Source organism: Lepisma saccharinum, chromosome 28 (genome assembly GCF_977018435.1).
Source record: "Lepisma saccharinum chromosome 28, izLepSacc3.1, whole genome shotgun sequence".
Lineage (NCBI taxonomy): Eukaryota > Metazoa > Arthropoda > Insecta > Zygentoma > Lepismatidae > Lepisma > Lepisma saccharinum.
Window position 1 is genome coordinate 38,891,808 of NC_139256.1, and position 18,521 is coordinate 38,910,328.

Below are 18,521 nucleotides of genomic sequence, written 5' to 3' on the forward strand. Positions count from 1 at the left end.
TGTCTGACGCATGTCCTTACTTCCTGGTTTGCTTTCTTATCTCCTTGTAGAGGTAACGCCCATATGTAACTCACAGAAACTGCTCGTTACAATAGTGAATTCATTCAATCATTATATGCATAGGATAACATAACATGATGGTGTGCCATAAGCTTTGTAATTGAAAAATGCATTACATTCTGATGTTTCTAGATTACTCTGCGAAATTTTCTACTTCTCAGAAATGGAAACTAATCCTGTTTTCACCACAACACACAAAAGAAGTCATCCGCTTGCCCTCCCCGGTTCCCTCATTTTGTGAAAAGATTGTCAGAACGCCTGTCAGAGTAACTTTGTTTCCATTTACGTTACTTTACGGATCCGATACCTTCTACGATGTGGATAACCAAAATTTGCAACTCATGGATTAAATTCCAAGTGACCTTTCAATTTCGTAATGGATTCTGAGAACCTCGCTGGTGTCAAGCAAAACCACACAAAACGGAATTTTCTGATTTGAAAGAGTAAAAATACACGTATCGACCTTCTGCAAAGAATTCCTCATACCCGTGTTTTTGTGTGGCTTGGCAAGACAAGGGATTCATTAGTGTGCCAAGCAGGAAGGCAATGTAATGTTGCTTCTTCACTGAAAATTAAGAAATCCACGAATTCATCTTCTCTCTGCTGAAACTCGCAGCCAAACTGTTACTGCCTTTCTTTGTGTTGGGGATATAACTTTGCACTATCTGTATTCGGAACGGTTTCATACACAACTTTTTACGCAAAACACTCCACACAATTATTGGTGACATACCCAGCTCACATGAAGCTCTACGTGTAGATTTCCTAGGGCTCCTTGTGAATGCTTCTCTCACTCGTTCAATGTCACCTGGCTGACCACTTCTTGCCTTCGCACACAACAAATTGTAACAAATTTCCGATGCCAAACGTAGATTCCCTTCCTGCTTGGTTTTTCTTTCCTGTATTTTCTCCTAAATCTCTGTTGGGCATTTATGTCTAAAACACTTATCAAAATGTAGCACACAATTTTTTGTTAGCTCTACAAAGCTTCATCTTGAATTTGCCACCATCTAGCGGCGAGAAATAGAACTACAGGGAACAACACCAATACAAAAAACTTAAGACTTTACTCTTTCAACTAATGTGCTGTTAATGCTAATAGTTTCCTTACAATAAATTTTGGAAAGTGTTAAAGGACTTTATGTACACCCTGCCTTTCCCACTCGGCTTACACAGCCTTAAAAGAACGATGAATCTTGATGAATCCCAATCTGGACTTGTCACTAGAATGTCACATCTTGGATATGTCCCTTTATCAATTTCATCATATGGTCACTCATCCTCATCTCCGCGATTAGCCAAAAGTGGCAGAAAAGCTAACTACAATTAAACAAATGAATCAATCAACGAGACCCCTCACTTACTCTGCCGCTTGTCACTAGAATGACAACAATGTTGCTGCAAGGTTAAAAGGAAAGCCTTCCTCTGTATATTGAAACATGCTATTAAGCTGCATGTGTGGAGGAAGGAGTTCCACACATTCATGATCTCGGCCACTGTGGAGGTGATGTGATCAACACCACAGCCCTGTCACCTGCATCCCCTCATTAGAGGCTGGCTGAATCTGTCCAGTTTTATGCAAGAGAATGCCGGATATACAAGGTGCGTCTGAAAAGTTCGGTGAATGGTCTCAGAAAATAAAGGAAACAAGAGTTACAAACAAAATACCTTTACTGGCCTTCAAAGTAATCACCATTAGCTACAACACACGTCTGACATCGGTTGTACAGCTGTTGGAAACTGGCAGCAAACGCTTCTTGTGGAATCGCACGAAGCACCGTGGTCACGCGTTGGATATCCGCAACGTCTGCGAAGCGCAAGCCTTTCAGGGCTAATTTAAAGCGGGGAAACGAAAAGAAGTCTGCCGGCGACAAATCTGGAGAATACGGAGGGTGTGGAAGAACAGTCACCTAGCGTTGAGCGAGAAAGTTGACCAAGCGGATCGCAGTGTGCGGACGGGCGTTGTAGTGGAGGAAAGTCCACTGTCCACTCCGGTACAGTTCTGGCCGAACCTGCCGGATGCGTTACAGCAGCCGTTTCAAAACTCCCTCGTAAACTTCCGGTTTGATAGTTTGACCCGCGGGTAGGAATTCTTGATGGATCAAGCCCTTGCTGTCAAAAAAGGCGAACAACATCGTCTAAATCTTGGATTTTGTCAGCCGACTGTTTTTGGGAGGCGGGGAAGACGATGAACACCATGCCATTGACTGTCGCTTGGTCTCCGGATCATATTGGTAGCACCAGGTCTCATCTCCAGTAATGATGGTTTCCAAAAACTGCGGATTCCGGTTAGACATGTCGATGACATCTTCAGACGTTTACATCCGAGTTCGCTTCTGCTCGTCTGTCAGCTTATGCGGTACAAACCGGGCACAAATCTTTCGCTTTTTCAAATGTTCGTGAACAATAGTGCGTACACTGTCTTTGCTTATCTGCAACTCTTCTGCGATCATTCTCAACGACAGTCGCCGATCATCCAGAAGCATCCGTCGCCCTCGTTCGATGTTGTCTGGGATTGTGCTTGTTGACGGTCGACCCGAACGCGGCTCATCCTCGACACCTTCCTTTCCGTCTCTAAAGCGTTTAAACCACTCAAACACACACTTTTTACTCACTGCTTCAACACCGTACACTTGCACTAACATTCCATGAGTATCCCCATCGCCGTTTTCCCTAATTTGAAGCAAAACTTCATGTTAACGCGTTGCTCCATTTTGCGCTCCATGTTGCAATGACACGAGTTCGCACACTCACTCAGTTAGCTTTGTCGCAGCGTGCACCACTGCTTCACTTCGGCGATTTGCACGATAGGGGCCGCTTGTTGACATGTCTCTCAATGCGCATGCGCGGGCGCGTCATCCTAAGCAGCGCGGTTTTTCAAATATGGGATCATTCACCGAACTTTTCAGACGCACCTTGTAATTTCCACCTGTAAAAACCTAAACTGAAAATCGAACCGTGTTCTCCCGTGAGACAGACGCCCTACCTCCGCGGCTTTTTGCTGCAATGGTAGATGATACACATATACTCTGATCCCGGGAATCTATGGAGCAAGGCCGCGCATAACGGAGCAAAGCAGGACGCTGCTTTGAACGGCTGGTAGCTGCAGCCGCATTTCCCCCTTCATGCAGTTACTTCCCCTCTCACGCATCGGTAGAGCCCTCTCGAGTCCTTGCGCAAATACTTGATTTCGTTCGCTTGCTCCAGAGATTCCCGAAACAGGATGTGGGACTGAAATATCACTCTTTTAAACTTCTAGTCAGTTTTTACGAATCCTTAAGATGAAAAACTTTCAGAGCGACAGAACACTTTGCAAAATACTGCAATGTTTTATTTCACATGGTTTCAACGTTTACCGAAATTTTAACGGGACTTTATGTGCACCCTGTACTATAATCGCATCAGGGCGGATGCCTCCCTGGACATGGTCATCCTTCAAGCGTGGACTTGAAGGCCCTGTGATTTATCTCCTGTTCATTATCTCAGAAACCTTTGAAGGCGCAGAACTGATGACACGACCCGACATCTAGCGGCAGGAAGAAGAAACGCGACACAGACCATTCCTCATGCTCGGGCATTATTCAGTAGGCTTTCGGGACCTGGATGAACATTAATCAAACGTCTTCCTGATTTTTCTTCACGTTATTAATTCATGAAGATGTCCACCTTTCAATTTTCCCACCATTCTTCACAGACGTAAAGGCGGTAGGAAAATGTTAAATTGCACATGGACAGAAAGAAGAAATGATTGCTGATTGGTTGATTTAATTAAGTTGCCTACTTACACTATGGCGTGGATAATACAAAGCACTGAAAAAACGAGAATGTATGCAGAAGTGAACTATTGACTGAGTTGGTGTTTTCAGTCCACTTTATGCACAGTAAGGCTAATTGGGACTGGACCTACAGTTTAAAGTGGGATCCGAACCACTATGTGTCTCCACCGAGTATCGAACCCAGGACCCCTTGATTACAAGGCGACGACGCTACGTCTGGCTGCCTTAGCTGAGACCATGGACGGAAGTGCGCATGCGCTAACTGGACGTGTTCATTGGCAAAATAGGGGTGACGGCACTTTGGTCAGGAAGCGGGTTTCGTGAAAATCGTCTGCTGTGGAAACAACAATGAAGTTTGAAACGTAGTAACATCGCCGCCAAAATAAGTAGAGACGTTTACGAATTATGTAAGGGTACAGAATGAAAAAAAAATAGCCATCCATATACTATATAAGCAAACAGGTCATATCAGGAAAGTCTTCATCACGTCACATTCGTAGATAAACTTGTTTGTAAAGCAGAAACTTTATTTTGGATCATTCATTTAAATTGATATCCTTAGTAAATATTATAAATGTACACAGCAGTAATCAGGATAGCATTCACTAATAATAATAGTATTATTATACGTAGTATTATAAATCTAGTAAAGAAAATGTAGTAACTGAATTGTTTGTGGCATTGCGTTTTATATCGCGGGCGTTTTGTAGAATGTGCAACAGGGACCAAAACGTCACAGTTTCCTTTCTTCCACTTCGAAACGGTTTGTTACGAATTGAACGAGACATCACAAACACCACACAGCAAGCAGTACCTAATAAACACAACAAGCAAACATATGCAAGCAAAATGCCACATAATGGTTTGGTGGATGTTCTACCTGCTCCCCCTCTCGCGTTTGGAATCGTACTTTCCAGCAAGTTTCGTTTCCCTTGGCCGGACTGTACCACTGCGCCATCGGGGAGGACGCAGAAGGGAACTAGTCATAGTTCTTAAGATGGAGGTATAAGGGGTGATCCTTTCCATAGAAGTCAAAATGTCAACCTAACGTCCACTTAGTACACCCTGGACTGCATTGTTGCAGACTTAAAAAGCTCTGGAGACTAGACCTGCAGCCCTTCGTATGAATTGCTTGTGCCTTAATCAATTTTGTCTTATCATCATTCATCTTCATCTTCGCGATTAGCCAAAAGTGGCAGAAAAGCGAAGTTACATAAAATATACCCTATCCTAGTTATCTCTGAAGCAAGGCCGCGCATAGTGGCAGAGAAGGGGAGGATCGAGTGCGCAGAGCAAAGCAGTACACGCTGCTGGGAAGGCTGGTCGCTTTACCTCCTGCACGCAATCCCGTTCCCTCTCGCGTGTTCATTGGTGGAGCAGTTTCGGGTCACTACTTGCGCAGAGACTTGTTTTCGTTCGCCTGCTCCAGGGATAGCTGGGACAGAGTGTAAATCAATTAATCCAAGTTCTCAAGATGGCAGCATTATCCTGGCGTGTATGCATCCCGCATCTACACGGCAGTACAGCTGATTGCCTACTGCAAGGTTTCTATTTTATAGGTTGCCTTTTGAAGATTTAAAGGGATGAAAAATTTTAAAAATACAGAGAAGTGTCCAAAACATAGTAAAATTAGACCCAAAACACAGCTACCGTTTGATAAGCCCCGTTTATACTTCTCAACCACGAACTGTGGCTCAAAATTAGAACAAGCCTCCATCGAAAATCGAACTCGCAACTAGACAGATTCTACGACTTGCGTCCAGTCCTACTTATTTTAAAAATTCCTCCTGTATAAATCTACAGAGTGGCTACGAATTAAGGGGACACCTTTTCATCAATGAGAACGTATTTTTAATATTGGCAACTTTTTATTTTCTGAAGATAGTAACAGACATCACAATGACAATTTTATCTGCTTTGTAGATAATTATCAATTTCAGCTCCATTGAATTTGCTTTGAGTTGCTGTTTTAAGTCCACTTTATGCACAGTAAGGCTAATCGGGACTGGACCTACAGTTTAAAGTGGGATCAGAACCACTATGTGTCTCCACCGGGTATCGAACCCAGGACCCCTTGATTACAAGGCGACGACGCTACGTCTGGCTGCCTTAGCTGAGACCATGGACGGAAGTGCGCATGCGCTAACTGGACGTGTTCTTTGGCAAAATAGGGGTGACGGCACTTTGGTCAGGAAGCGGGTTTCGTGAAAATCGTCTGCTGTGGAAACAACAATGAAGTTTGAAACGTAGTAACATCGCCGCCAAAATAAGTAGAGACGTTTACGAATTATGTAAGGGTACAGAATGAAAAAAAAATAGCCATCCATATACTATATAAGCAAACAGATCATATCAGGAAAGTCTTCATCACGTCACATTCGTAGATAAACTTGTTTGTAAAGCAGAAACTTTATTTTGGATCATTCATTTAAATTGATATCCTTAGTAAATATTATAAATGTACACAGCAGTAATCAGGATAGCATTCACTAATAATAATAGTATTATTATACGTAGTATTATAAATATAGTAAAGAAAATGTAGTAACTGAATTGTTTGTGGCATTGCGTTTTATATCGCGGGCGTTTTGTAGAATGTGCAACAGGGACCAAAACGTCACAGTTTCCTTTCTTCCACTTCGAAACGGTTTGTTACGAATTGAACAAGACATCACAAACACCACACAGCAAGCAGTACCTAATAAACACAACAAGCAAACATATGCAAGCAAAATGCCACATAATGGTTTGGTGGATGTTCTACCTGCTCCCCCTCTCGCGTTTGGAATCGTACTTTCCAGCTAGTTTCGTTTCCCTTGGCCGGACTGTACCACTGCGCCATCGGGGAGGACGCAGAAGGGAACTAGTCATAGTTCTTAAGATGGAGGTATAAGGGGTGATCCTTTCCATAGAAGTCAAAATGTCAACTTAACGTCCACTTAGTACACCCTGGACTGCATTGTTGCAGACTTAAAAAGCTCTGGAGACTAGACCTGCAGCCCTTCGTATGAATTGCTTGTGCCTTAATCAATTTCGTCTTATCATCATTCATCTTCATCTTCGCGATTAGCCAAAAGTGGCAGAAAAGCGAAGTTACATAAAATATACCCTATCCTAGTTATCTCTGAAGCAAGGCCGCGCATAGTGGCAGAGAAGGGGAGGATCGAGTGCGCAGAGCAAAGCAGTACACGCTGCTGGGAAGGCTGGTCGCTTTACCTCCTGCACGCAATCCCGTTCCCTCTCGCGTGTTCATTGGTGGAGCAGTTTCGGGTCACTACTTGCGCAGAGACTTGTTTTCGTTCGCCTGCTCCAGGGATAGCTGGGACAGAGTGTAAATCAATTAATCCAAGTTCTCAAGATGGCAGCATTATCCTGGCGTGTATGCATCCCGCATCTACACGGCAGTACAGCTGATTGCCTACTGCAAGGTTTCTATTTTATAGGTTGCCTTTTGAAGATTTAAAGGGATGAAAAATTTTAAAAATACAGAGAAGTGTCCAAAACATAGTAAAATTAGACCCAAAACACAGCTACCGTTTGATAAGCCCCCTTTATACTTCTCAACCACGAACTGTGGCTCAAAATTAGAACAAGCCTCCATCGAAAATCGAACTCGCAACTAGACAGATTCTACGACTTGCGTCCAGTCCTACTTATTTTAAAAATTCCTCCTGTATAAATCTACAGAGTGGCTACGAATTAAGGGGACACCTTTTCATCAATGAGAACGTATTTTTAATATTGGCAACTTTTTATTTTCTGAAGATAGTAACAGACATCACAATGACAATTTTATCTGCTTTGTAGATAATTATCAATTTCAGCTCCATTGAATTTGCTTTGAGTTGCTGTTTTAAGTCCACTTTATGCACAGTAAGGCTAATCGGGACTGGACCTACAGTTTAAAATGGAATCCGAACAACTTGTGCCTCCACCGGGTATCGAACCCGGGACCCCTTGATTACAAGGCAATGACGCTACCACTGCGCCATGGGGGAGGCTTCAGCTCCATTGAAATCAGTGCAACTTTGAAGACTTATTTGACTGTCCTTCTATCTGAGATTTTTAAGGTCTGAAACACTTCCGGTTGCATCAAATAACTTGTTGATTCTTGAGACAGTGTCACTTGTAAGTGCTACAGGTCCACATTCCTGCAGCATTTGTCGCTGAACTTCAGCTACACGTTATTGGTAATGGAAAATACACGTACACGTTTGAGATGCTGCTCAATACTTAGGCGACTTTCTGCCATTCTAAACAACATCCACTTCCTCAGCGATGTCGGTTAAATTTTAACTACGTGTAAAGAAAGATAAAAGGAAAGAAAAATACGAGCTCAATTAATACAAAAGTTAGTGACAAAAAGTGTCCCCTTAATTCGTGGTCACCCTGTATAAGCTTCATAGATCCTTTGCTGGGTCATTTGATGCTAGATGTGTCCACTAGAGGAAGCAGCTATGATTTCACAATATTTCTTTTGGAATATGGGATCACTGGTACAGTCATGTTCAAAAAATCTGTCGCATGGATTTTTTCTAAGTCCAACATCTTACGAAATTATGTTGGTAGCTCTGAAACAAGGAAGTGTTGTGAAATATACGATCCTCCAATCAGAGTGAAGTTCGATTCTGATTAGCAGGAGGCGTGACTCACGGTCTTGTCCACAGGAAGTTCAACCAATGCAGCATTTCCAAATATGAGATAAAGTCCCCATTGGTTAAATATTGTTTCAATAATGCGAATCGGCAGAAAGATTGCGCAAAAGTTTACTTTGTCGTTTTAATGCTTTTAATCGTTTCAAATTAGTATTAAATTGTCCCAATTATAGTTCATGAGCTTAATATAATGTATTCATGTATGTGTTTGACAATCATATATCACTCATTAGAACAATTTTCACATTGTTTTCACTACGTGAGATGGCATTTCATTTACATTTACGATAAAATAGTGGTTTGGGTGTAATAACAGTTTTCATTAATTAATTTAGAGATGCATTTTTATTTGTTGAGTTAATGATTATGTTAATTCGTTATTTCTCGCGAAAAGAGGGAACCACAGCTGAAAGAAAATACACAACTTGTATTATTGAGGTCAAGAGTTCGTTTTAACATCACTTTTTGCACACATAGGCTAATCACGACTCGGGATACATTTAAATTGGAATCTGAAACATTATGCGACCTGACTGGAACTCGGAAAAGGACACACCGATTACAAGACGTCGATACATTACCACTTGGTCTGGCGAACGCCAATAATAATGAGGGGTTGTGGGAGTGGGAGAGGGGTGACGGAAAGTAGAAAATAAATAGTATTTTGGGGGGTATTTAATGTTATATTTATACACATACAAACCTAAGAAAATATTTATTTTGATACATGTGTGTGGGGGGTGGGGAAGGGGGAAAAGAGAGGGACAGAAACATATTGGGAGAGATGGGACGAAGAGGTTATTGTGGAAAATGTTTTATTTGACGTTCAGTAATAAAAACAATCAAATCAATGATGATTATCTTATAAATACCATATTTATGTAAATTTGTTTTAAAAATGGGGGCGGGGAGATGTTTGTTTTACGTTCAGTGCAGGATAACATTTGGAGACACATAGTGGTTCGTATCTCACTTTAAACTGTAGGTCCAGGCCCCATTAGCCTATCTGTGTATAACGTGGAATTAGAATGCAGTAGAAAATAACGTCGATCTAGTATTTTGGATTTTAGATGCGTTGAGACCACTAAAATTTCCAATTCTTATAATAAGAAACCTGTCCTCATATTACCATTTTGAAACAGAGAGAGTTAATTTTATAATCTTTCGTTGTTAGTTTCAAAGAAGACTAATTCAAATAGTAACAATGGGAACGAATAAAGCTTACGAAAAGTTTTTGCCACCGTGGGGATTTGAACCTACGACCATTAGAGTGACAACCCAGTGCGATAACCACTACCCCACGAGTTCGTTCCTTCTTACAGCATGATTATGAGTTAAGACCAATAAGTTCAATATGCATTAGAAATATAATCCCCACCCGCCTCTTTATAAACAACACACCCAAACGCTCCTTTGTAGCAAATGAAATAAAGGTGGTATGAATGTCACAAAACATTTAAGCAAAATCTACTATATTTACGACGCAATCGTTTTACATGGAGAGGCTACAGATTCGAGAATTGAGGTTGTGACGTGGCTTCTTGTAGTGGTACGGTAGATATTCGTATGGCAAGGTTCCAGCGTGCACTAGCCAGTAATTTCCGAGAAAAAAACTTCAATTTATTTTATGATGGTAAAGTGGTTCGGTGATAGGCTATCAGTATTACACGCCGAAGATTATAAGTTTGACTTCTGTTCGATTACCCTTATTATTATTATATATAGCAACTAAGTATTGTATTTAATTAATAATTGAAAGAAATAAAAATGTTATATATATATTTTAAAAAATAACACTCCTTTCTAATGATTTTCTAATGTTATTTTTAAAAATAATTTTTCAGAATATGTTTTTGAATTTCTCATCATTTTACTAGGATTTGCATAAAAATTATCCATGTGTCATATTCGACGAAATGTCATGTACAGCGAAAGTTATAAATTTTTATTTTAGGGAAAATTATCAAGAAACAAAACAAATAAATACTATTGACATCCTTTTGTGAATAGTATTTATATTACATTATTTTTTGTTCACCATGCATAGTTGTATTCTTGTAAAAAGCACGAAAAACAATATATTCTCTACATTTCGAAAAGCAAATAATATACGAATTTTCATAATAAGTAAAATGCAATAAATAATTTTTCGGTTTAATAAGAATTAAAAATCGCAGAGTTAGCCGAACGGTGAATGGAACACAGAATTTTACAACCCATAAAATGCCTTGTAGCCTTTGCAATGAAGTGATGTAGATTCAAGTAATAAAATTTCATGCAAAATCGTACGTTATAAGAATGTTCAAATATATTAAATCAATGTGTCCATAAGTTATTATACTGTCAGCCATTTGGCACATCTCGTTACAAAATCTCAGCACATCACCATTCACTAGTTAAACGAATTGAATATTGATTCACTTCACAGTTCAATGTGCAACAATAGTTTCGACTCATATCACGTGAGATGTAAACTCAATTCAATTCTCTCATTGTATGTAACTTGTATGTTGAGCTCATGTAGAAATATCAATTATGAGCTCTAAGCTAAATTTGACGCTACAATCGCTTGATCAACTCTTGCGTCTCGCTGCCAGACATTCTACGTTCCTGTTTGCTTCAGGTCGCTTCTGCATTTCATTATCATTGTTTTTACCTCTGTTTCATTCTCATCGTCGTTATAAACCTACGTAATTTCTACTGTTTACAGTAGACAGAATATACTGTTATCAATTGTAGTAGTCTACTGTTATCAATTGTAGTACTCTACTGTGTCTCTCGGAAATCTACTCAAAATCAATGATTTCCTACTGAACACTTTCTGTAGGCCTAATGTGTAATTACAGTTGAGGTACTACAAGTGAAATATTCTCTTCAGTACTACATGTAATATTGCATGTAGTGTGTTTGAATTTCAATTTGAATTCAAAATTTTGGATGCGTCAGCACTTAGGCTATTTTGCACCTGTCACTTTATACGGGGTCCAGCCCCTTGCCAGAACTAAAATAACATAACTGTAACGTCGTGTTGTAACTAACATATTAAAATATTCTGAATTCGGTTAAAAGCTGAGGCTGTAAAGAGGTACTCAGCACCCACAAGGACCAAACACAGGACAACACAGAAAATTATACTGGCCATGGGGCCAGTTGCCAGTGCCTCGTTCGTCTGGAAACTGAAGTCCAGGGTGTACTACGTGGAAGCAACAATTGGGTGTACATACTTCTTGGAAGGTCATCCCTTACACCCTTGCAGTGTGTTTAGCTGTAAATATAACTTTTTATTCCTCCTCACTAACAATTTGTTTTTATATCTATTTAAAATTTAAACCAACCTCACTTCCATGTAGTACACCCTGAACTGCATTTTGCAGACTAACGAGGCTCTGGTGACTGGACCTACTGTTAGTATAATCTTTGTAGGACTGCGTGTGTGTTGTCCTTGTTTGTGCTGACTGTCTGTCGCTTTACAGGCTCAGCTTTTAACCCAGGTAAGGATATTTTAGTTTTCAGACACGCTTTTATTTTTGTCATGAAATACCCTAAGTTTTCAGGCACACAAATTGTAAATCAAATTTAAAAAATCTTAACATAGATGTTTCAAAACACCTATTGATCTATTGAAAACAGTAGACAAAAGTTTCATTGGAGTAAGTAGAAAAGAGTCATGAAATAATACCCAAAGAAGTCAACCATTATGAATTAATGTTACATACTTTTTTATTTCACTTTCCAAAACCTAGGAGCTCAAAATAATACATGGCATGTGATTTACTAGACAGTCTGCTTTTCTGTGATTGATTCGTCGTGCCCAGTCGGGGATAACTTCCGTTCAAGGTAAAAGGGGAAGGGGAAGAAATCCACCACAGTACCATGACGTATGAAGTAACATGTTCACAGGCATCCAATGCAACTGATAAGGGTTCACCTGACCTTGGAAGTGTGGGAAACACGTTTCACGCTGGTTTCCAGAATACTGTGGCTAAATCTGGAACTAACGGTGGAATAAGAAATAGTTTCTAACATTTAACAATGACATTTTGCATTTACAAAATATGAGATATGTAGACTTTGATTGATTTATTATAGTAGACGGTAGAGAATTACTTACCACGAAAGTCAAAGTCTAAATTGCAGACATCAAAATGTACTCCAGGTTGTAAAATACATTTGTGATAGACAGCAGATAGGTTAATAAGGTTTACAAGCTTGCTAACGACTCTTAAGACAACGTTCAACGAAGTGTCACGTGCCAGTTTTAATGACACAATGAGAGTTGCAAGGAGGAATAGTTTCTCGGAATCGACGAGAGATGGCAGCACGCTATATAAAGAGGAGCAAAGGAAATTATAAAAAACTTAGAGCGGAGAAGAGGGATTATACAAGGGTTGGATAAAAAGTAATGGCAACACTGTTATTTGACTGTATTGGCAGAGGAGCACGTGTTACATTCCTTCAAAGTAATCGCCCTTCATCTCTACGACCTTCTGTCACACGTATGGAAGGCGTCGTACACCGTCAGCGCGTCCATCTCTGTCGATGTCCCGCAGTGACCGCCCTATAGCACGTATGATGGCTTCGCGCGTGTCGTAGTGCTTCCCGCCCAGTGGTTCCTTCATTTTGACAAAACGGTCGTAATCACACGGTCTCATACCGGTGAATACGGCGGATGTTCCAGTACCTCCCACTACCAGTTATGCAGGAGCGCCGTCATATTGTTCGCAGTGTGACACCTTGCATTGTCAAGCAGGATGATGGGACACCATGCCGTCGCTTCCTTCTTAATGCGAGACGAAGGTGGTGTTGCAAGAAGGTGCAGAAGTAGGCTGCGTTGACCGTCTGCCTGAGAGACGTTGTTCTTCTTGCCTAAACATATTGTTAGGGCGCTTGCACTCTCGTCCTCTGCTTCAGAGCACTGCTGTTTTTGACTGAATAACATACAATCGCTCCCACTCACTATACTTCCTCGTCTGACATTCCTTTATCAGCCACGAAACGCTTGTGGCGCTGGGACTCACCCCTTTCACGGGACAGCAGTGTTGCCATTACTTTTTATCCAACCCTTGTATATATTATACTAAATTGAGAAATATATAAAAGAAGAGTTCAAATACTATAAAAGAAATAAATAGAATGTTGTATATAGTAAATTAAAATAATTAAGAATATGGCCGCATATGAAACGTTTAGGAAAGTTATTAAGTAAGCGAACGAATTCAGAAATCCATCTCTCTTATTTTTCTTATTTATCTCTCAGTATTTTGGTTGTTTGTCCCCGGTGGCGCTGTTGTCAAATTAGACGCCCCGAAGCACTTTACGGTTGCGCTCCTTATTAGTCGCACTGGGCCATTGGCAGCACTTGTTATTAGCGATCCTGGTTATTCCCCTTTGGTCGTTACACAGCAGGTGGCGCTAGTGTCATTTTAGTCGACCCTACTCCTTTATATAAATATAGCTTGGTAATGCCAAAGAAGCGGGGGAAGCGAGCAGGAAAGAGAGTAAAGGAATATGTTTTAAAACGAAGAAGACAAGAGGGTGGGGAAACTATTCGACCTAAAGTTATAAGTAATGATCCATTGGGTTTACGATATGACATTTCAAAAGAAGAAAATAACTATCATCCGAAGGTCATAGACTTACCGCCATCTAGTAAATGTAGTTATGAGAATTGCCAGGGAAGTAATGATAAAGACCCACGGGGAAAGGAAAGAAAACATATATAAGGCATAAAGAAAAGGAAGCTAGACAACACAATTGGACTTCTTGTATATAGAAGAAATAATAATAATAAAAGAAGAAGAAGCCTTTTAAAATAAGAAGAAGCCTTTTGATGATAAAAGGAGAAGATGCCTTTTCGATGATCAAAGAAGAAGTTTTTTGATGATAAAAGAAGAAGAAGCCTTTTGACAATAAAAAAAGAAGAAGCTTTTTCCTATAGAAGAAATAGATACAAGAAAAGAATATCTTTTCGATTATATATATATATATATATATATATATATATATATATATATATATATATTCTCTGTAATTTTGTATTGATTATCAGAATATAGATCCGCATTTTACTATATCCTCTTGGCTATAAAACGCTTTTTTATTCGGAATTCTCGAAAAAGGAACCTATCCCTCTGAGATTAAGATATCTGTAGCCGTGGTAAATAACATTTTAATATGCACCCCTAAGGGGCGTAGCAGAAGGTTATTGAGTGAGAAAATGGGAAATTGTTAAAAACATAGCGGCCTAGTTGAGTGAAGATCGAAGGTTCGAATCTCTTATAGAACCGGCTATTTTTTTACACTAATTTTTGGTGCGTAATATATTTAATGTATTGTCGACATTTATAAGAAACAAAATATGAAAACTCTCCTCCTCTGTAACGGTGCGGTCTAAGACTCTGTGCTTTGGATTCCGACTGCAGCGGGACGGCATGGATTCGAGTCGTCCTGGGTTCTCGGCCTGTTATCTGAATAAGACCAGTGGCAACCACCATCGTGAGGAAATTGGGGAGCTACGAGTGACTGGTGAAACCTGGTTTCAGATATCTTCTATAACGGCTGAGGGTTCGACGTGCTGACCTCGTTGCCAGTTGAAGATAACTCTAGGTAGGATTGTGGAAGGGAGACTGACAGTCGGGAGATAGCCCATGACCCTTCGAGGTTTTAAAATATGAAAACTATTCCTTCCGTAAATCTAATTTCTCGTCATTGTCACGTAAGATATCTTTTCAGTATGACTCCTGCAATACTAATTAGTTCCTAAGTAGGATAATGAGATGGACAGAGAGATATTAAATTATGAGTTCAATGTTTAAAAAATTAGCATTAACACATTTTTATATTCACATACCTCTTTACAAATTCCTGAGCACGTCACTAAAAATGAACCAATCTAGTGCACGCTGGAACCTTGCCATACGAATATCTACCGTACCACTACAAGAAGCCACGTCACAACCTCAATTCTCGAATCTGTAGCCTCTCCATGTAAAACGATTGCGTCGTAAATATAGTAGATTTTGCTTAAATGTTTTGTGACATTCATACCACCTTTATTTCATTTGCTACAAAGGAGCGTTTGGGTGTGTTGTTTATAAAGAGGCGGGTGGGGATTATATTTCTAATGCATATTGAACTTATTGGTCTTAACTCATAATCATGCCGTAGGAAGGAACGAACTCGTGGGGTAGTGGTTATCGCACTGGGTTGTCACTCTAATGGTCGTAGGTTCAAATCCCCACGGTGGCAAAAACTTTTCGTAAGCTTTATTCGTTCCCATTGTTACTATTTGAATTAGTCTTCTTTGAAACTAACAACGAAAGATTATACAATTAACTCTCCCTGTTTCAAAATGGTAATATGAGGACAGGTTTCTTATTATAAGAATTGGAAATTTTAGTGGTCTCAACGCATCTAAAATCCAAAATACTAGATCGACGTTATTTTCTACTGAATTCTAAATCCACGTTATACACAGATAGGCTAATGGGGCCTGGACCTACAGTTTAAAGTGAAATACGAATCACTATGTGTCTCCAATTGTTATCCTGCACTGAACGTAAAACAAACATCTCCCCGCCCCCATTTTTAAAACAAATTTACATAAATATGGTATTTATAAGATAATCATCATTGATTTGATTGTTTTTATTACTGAACGTCAAATAAAACATTTTCCACAATAACCTCTTCGTCCCATCTCTCCCAATATGTTTCTGTCCCTCTCTTTTCCCCCTTCCCACCCCCCACACACATGTATCAAAATAAATATTTTCTTAGGTTTGTATGTGTATAAATATAACATTAAATACCACCCAAAATACTATTTATTTTCTACTTTCCGTCACCCCTCTCCCACTCCCACAACCCCTCATTATTATTGGCGTTCGCCAGACCAAGTGGTAATGTATCGACGTCTTGTAATCGGTGTGTCCTTTTCCGAGTTCCAGTCAGGTCGCATAATGTTTCAGATTCCAATTTAAATGTATCCCGAGTCGTGATTAGCCTATGCAGTAGCGTACGCAGGATTTCATCAAAGGGGGTGTTATTTCGAAAACTTTCTACAAATTCACATTTCCATTGTTTTATTATACTTTAATTAATTAATTAATTAATAATAATAATAAATAAATTAATAATTCTTATAATTAATTAATTAGTTTAATTAATACTAATAATTACTACTAATGCAGCTGCTATTTATGAAAGAAATAGAACAAAATTACATTTCTTTTGTTTCTTTGTTACAAAATAATTGTCTAGTCAACGGTTATTTGTATATGATAAGTGAGACATTTTAAGTGTGAAGAAAATCCATAAAAACAAGCAAATATATTAAATTTATTGATATAATCGAAATATGAAACTCATTCAAGGAGCCGCGCTGGTCTAGTCTGACAACTTCGTGGGAGATCCAGGTTCAATTCCCGGAATTGGTTGGAATTTATCCAGCCTTGTCTCCGCACCCAGCCTCATAGCAATGGGTACCTGAGAGCAACCCTGGGGGATGAAGGCTGCCGGAGCATGGTACTGATCACATCACCTGCAAAATAGTTAGAGATCGAGAATCTTTGGGGCCCACCACACCACTACGTGTGCCTTCATGGCACGGTGCTATATGCACGGGGGAATTTACATTACTTTTACCTATGGAACTCGCCCAGGATAATGATGAAGCGCGAGAATACATGTTGCTAAATTCCACTGATTCTATGTTTTCGTTGAAAAGTAAGTTTATAGAAATTCCAACACATTTATCACTTCTATAGGTGATTCACAAAGCACTTCTTCAACATAGACTCAGCATCACTTGAGAGTTCACAAGGGGATGTGAAATCGGGAAGAACGTTTGCAATAAGGTCGGCACACTGCGACGAAGCAAGGAATTTTCACAATTCTCGCGAGTCACTGCGCGAACGCGCGACTTTTTGCAAAAAAAAAATATGCAAAATTGAACTTTGCGGCCGCTGAGATTGTGTTTGGAATGTTAAGTTTTTCTTCGTGGGAATAATAATTCAAATTATTATTATTATTATTATTATTATTATTATTATTACTGTCGCAGATCTTTGACTGTGATAAATTAGCCATTTTTAATTTTTTCTACAGCATTTTCCATAATATTTCAAAAGCTCAAGGGGGGGGGGTTAAACCCGGTAACCCACCCCTTGCGTACGCCACTGAGCCTATGTGTGCAACAAGTGATGTTAAAACGAACTCTTGACCTCAATAATACAAGTTGTGTATTTTCTTTCAGCTGTGGTTCCCTCTTTTCGCGAGAAATAACGAATTAACATAATCATTAACTCAACAAATAAAAATGCATCTCTAAATTAATTAATGAAAACTGTTATTACACCCAAACCACTATTTTATCGTAAATGTAAATGAAATGCCATCTCACGTAGTGAAAACAATGTGAAAATTGTTCTAATGAGTGATATATATGATTGTCAAACACATACATGAATACATTATATTAAGCTCATGAACTATAATTGGGACAATTTAATACTAATTTGAAACGATTAAAAGCATTAAAACGACAAAGTAAACTTTTGCGCAATCTTTCTGCCGATTCGCATTATTGAAACAATATTTAACCAATGGGGACTTTATCTCATATTTGGAAATGCTGCATTGGTTGAACTTCCTGTGGACAAGACCGTGAGTCACGCCTCCTGCTAATCAGAATCGAACTTCACTCTGATTGGAGGATCGTATATTTCACAACACTTCCTTGTTTCAGAGCTACCAACATAATTTCGTAAGACGTTGGACTTAGAAAAAATCCATGCGACAGATTTTTTGAACATGACTGTACCACTCTTATTACCAAAAGTGTATTCAAAAGGGTCCTTTTACAGTCTTTTGTCTTTAGTAAATATCACTAATTTTATACAGCTAAGGCGATACATGAGGAATATAATCCATAAATCTCGCTAATTGTGTTCCACATTAACGCTTAGATATTTCGTAAATCTAACCTCGTATAAATCTCACCAAGCCCTCGTGTTAAACATTTATAGTT

The 18,521-nt window shown here is 39.4% G+C and overlaps 1 protein-coding gene and 1 pseudogene across 1 annotated transcript in view; both read right to left on the reverse strand.

Annotated features, from left to right (window-relative positions):
* Positions 1 to 18,521, reverse strand: part of LOC145980711 (beta-1,4-glucuronyltransferase 1-like) — a 1,164,154-nt gene that overhangs the window by 836,213 nt on the left and 309,420 nt on the right. The window lies entirely within an intron of this gene.
* On the reverse strand, positions 2,379 to 2,705 carry LOC145980904 (protein GVQW3 pseudogene; annotated as a pseudogene).